At 40.5% G+C, this 4375-nt stretch overlaps 1 pseudogene; it reads right to left on the reverse strand.

Annotated features, from left to right (window-relative positions):
• Positions 1-4375, reverse strand: part of LOC111970524 (solute carrier family 12 member 5-like) — a 314999-nt pseudogene that overhangs the window by 51724 nt on the left and 258900 nt on the right.

Here is a 4375-nt window from a genome sequence, read left to right on the forward strand (position 1 = left end):
CCTGAAGTAATGAATAGGGGACACAGGATCCTGAAGTTATGGATAGGGGTCGCGGGACCCTGAAGTAATGAATAGGGGACACAGGATCCTGAAGTAATGAATAGGGGACACAGGATCCTGAAGTAATGAATAGGGCAAACGAACAACAAACTTTCCATCCAGACAGCTAAAGCTAATTTTAGCGACATGCTTTATTAGTGGTCAGAATAGACAGCGGTGTGATATGCTAGGCTACGAGCAGGGGGCATAACACACATGAGCACCACTCCCCTCTGGTAGAATACCACGTTGATAACGCTCGGATGCTCCTTCCAACATATGGGTTAATGGGACATTGCTCCAGAGACGCTTAACATAGAAATAATTCCCAGAACGAATGATGGCGAAACGGCCCATTTGATGTATAGTGTAAATATTCCATATGTTTGCCAAGAGRGTGCAAAGCTGTCATCAAGGTAAAGGGTGGCTACTTTGAAGAATCTCAAATATAAAATACATTTTGATTTGTTTAACACTTTWTTGGTTACTACATGATTCCATGTGTTATTTCATAGTTTTGATGTTTTCACTACTTTTCTAAATCTGTAGAAAATAGTAAAAATAAAGAAAAACCCTTGAATGAGTAGGTGTCCAAACTTTTGACTGGTACTGTATATATTTTTTTATAACTGTATACAGGTAGACAGGGGTGGTTTTGCCAGTCATTGGGACGACAATCCAACTTGGMATGGGGGAGGTTTTAGCAGGTGGAATAGTGTATAACAGTTTGAGGTTTAGTGAGTAGCAGTGCAAATACCATGGTACAGCTATATGGACACTCAATCAATATGGTACTTTTTAATGGAAAGTTTACAAACATATATTATGATAAATATAATTGAAACTTGAATCTCATTATGCTAAATGGTGAAATACGTATAGCCAGTTATAATTGTAATGGCTTAGCAGATTAGAAAAAACMATCAGTATTTACCTGACTAAAAAAMAAGGAATATAATATCTATTGTTAACAGGAAACTCATTCAATAATTTTAGATGAAGTTCCAAGTGATTTTCATTTTGTAAATCTGTTCCCAAGWATTCCCACGCATAATAGAGAGATGTGATCATATACAAATAATAATAATTAATAATAATTTATTGGATATACACTACCATTCAAAAGTGTGGGGTCACTTAGAAATGTCCATTAAAATAACATCAAATGGATCAGAAATACAATGTAGACATTGTTAATGTTGTAAATTACTATTGTACCCGTAAAACACCAGTKTCAATGTCAACAGCGAAGAGGTGACTCCGGGATGCTGGCCTTCTAGGTAGAGTTGCAAAGAAAAAGCCATATCTCAGACTGGCCAATAAAAATAAAATATTAAGATGGGCAAAAGAACACAGACACTGGACAGAGGAACTCTGCCTAGAAGGCCAGCATCCTGGAGGCGCCTCTTCACTGTTGACGTTGAGACTGGTGTTTTGCGGGTACTATTTGATGAAGCTGCCAGTTGAGGACTTGTGAGGCGTCTGTTTCTCAAACTAGACACTCAAATGTACTTGTCCTCTGCTCAGTTGTGCACCTGGACCTCCCACTCGTCTTTCTATTTTGGTTAGAGCCAGATATTTACAGTGGAACACAGACACTTACAGTGGAACACAGACACTTACGGTAACACAGACACAGTGGACACAGACACTTACAGTGGAACAGAGACACGTACAGTAACACAGACACTTACAGAGGAACACACGTGAAGAAAGGAGCTTAGACTGACTAGACTTTAGCTCAAAGAACAACACAGTCTCATTACATGCAGTTATCCCAGATTTGAACACAGGTACTTACAGTAGAACAACACATGAAGACGATGATGAAGGAGCCAATGACTCCTCCGATGCCGACCATCCAAGTCATCCGCAGGAACAGGATCACCCCGAAGATGTTCTGGATACAGGGGAGGTACACTCCCATCAGTGTCCCCAACTGTGGAGCCTGTAGGGAGGGAGAGAGGAGGTGGACATGGGATCAATGTTACCTAGCAAACCTGAAATGTTGTGAAAATTCCAGTGCACGTTTAATGTGAACACTGAGGCTGTACCCGCTTTAAGTTATAGTTATAACAGTGGCCAAGTAGGCTACTGTGGCTATTTGATCATAATGTAGGCCTACCAAAGTGACCTACCATCAAAAACAATGTAGAAAATGCATCCCATAACATTTTAACATGGAAATAGCTATTCTATCATTCTGCCTACAGTAGCAGCCAATGTGTGGTGTTCAATGTAGGACTACATTCCATCAGACTTTGAAAAAACATGCAGGGCTTGACATTAACCTGTTTATCCACTTGTCCTTCAGACAAGGAGGTGACTGAACATGTTGTTGTGTTGTTTGATGCAAGAAACCACTTTATAAAATAAAATGCATTATTATTCCCATACCATTACTACAGAGAATCAGACAAATTATGCTACCCTCTGCCTATTGGCAACTTAGCTTATTCAAGCCGGTCTCAAAATACAACACTGCCCCTTTAAGACAAAAAAAAGCTGTTTACCTGACTCGCTTTCAAAGATGTCTAGAAATGTACACATTTTGTGCTCTTGTAGGAAGCAATCACTTCCCTATTGCTGACTATAATTGGGATAATATCTCACTAACTAGCAAAGGATTTGAACAAAATGTGCACAGGTGGCTACATGCAGCTCTCGCTCTGATCTCAAAACAAGTACATCTACTCATGACCACAGCTGTAAACACAGTCCAGTTCAATATAAATGACACAGATCCATATATGGCAATAGTCGATTTGCATATAGGCCTACTGCAGCTCTGATTGGTTATGCCACACCGGTCTGTGTAGAGTATGGGCTGAGTCATGATCAATAGAACCCTACTCTGATGCGTTCTGCCTACAACAAAATCTCTTGCATAGTTTGTTTTGTTTTGGTATGTTGCAATGAAATTGGCTAAGATTGCGTTGATTCGATCACAATTGCCACAGGAAATTGAAATGTTGATAGTGTTGAGGACAATAGGACAATACAGTGCCACTGACACGGCCCGCTACCAAAACCTGCGGGCTCTCCTTCACTGCAGCCGAGGTGAGTAAAACATTTAAACGTGTTAACCCTCGCAAGGCTGCAGGCCCAGACGGCATTCCCAGCCGCGTCCTCAGAGCATGCGCAGACCAGCTGGCTGGTGTGTTTAAGGACATATTCAATCAATCCTTATCCCAGTCTGCTGTTCCCACATGCTTCAAGAGGGCCACCATTGTTCCTGTTCCCAAGAAAGCTAAGGTAACTGAGCTAAACGAGACTGAAAAACAGCTTCTATCTCAAGGCATCAGACTGTTAAACAGCCACCACTAACATTTAGTGGCCGCTGCCAACATACTGACTCAACTCCAGCCACTTTAATAATGGGAAGATTGATGGAAATTATGTAAAAATGTATCACTAGCCACTTTAAACAATGCCACTTATATAATGTTTACAACCTACATTACCTATCTCATATGTATATGATATACTGTACTGTATATCATCCACTGCATCTTGCCATCTTTACGTAATACATGTATCACTAGCCACTTTAAACTATGCCACTTTATGTTTACATACCCTACATTACTCATCTCATATGTATAGACTGTACACTATACCATCTACTGCATCTTGCCTATGCCGTTCTGTACCATCATTCATTCATATATCTTTATGTACATATTCTTTATCCCTTTACACTTGTTGTATAAGTAGTAGTAGTTGTGGAATGTTAGGTTAGATTACTTGTTGGTTATTACTGCATTGTCGGAACTAGAAGCACAGCATTTCGCTACACTCGCATTAACATCTGCTAACCATGTGTATGTGACAAAACAATTTGATTTGATTTGATTTGTTAACTAACAGGGAAACTTTCCATGGGCTGATATTTCTTCTGCGCTCCGCACAGCAGTCCGGGGAGCTATGCGACAGTTACTGCGCGCACATTGCATGGGGTCTTTAATGACTGGGTTAGGGTCTTTAATGACTGGGTATCATGGGGTCTTTAATGACTGAGTTAGGGTCTCTAATGAACTGGGTATCATGGGGTCTTTAAATGGGACTTGAGTTAGGGTCTCTATAGACTGGGTATCATGGGGTCTTTAATGACTGGGTATCATGGGGTCTTTAATGACTGGGTATCATGGGGGTCTTTAATGACTGGGTATCATGGAGTCTTTAATGACTGGGTATCATGGGGTCTTTAATGACTGGGTAATCATGGGGTCTTTAATGACCGGGTATCATGGAGTCTTTAATGACTGGGTATCTATGGGGTCTTTAATGACGAGGTATCATGGGTCTTTAATGACTTGAGTATCATGGGGTCTTT

The sequence above is a fragment of the Salvelinus sp. IW2-2015 genome, linkage group LG11 (genome assembly GCF_002910315.2).
Source record: "Salvelinus sp. IW2-2015 linkage group LG11, ASM291031v2, whole genome shotgun sequence".
Lineage (NCBI taxonomy): Eukaryota > Metazoa > Chordata > Actinopteri > Salmoniformes > Salmonidae > Salvelinus > Salvelinus sp. IW2-2015.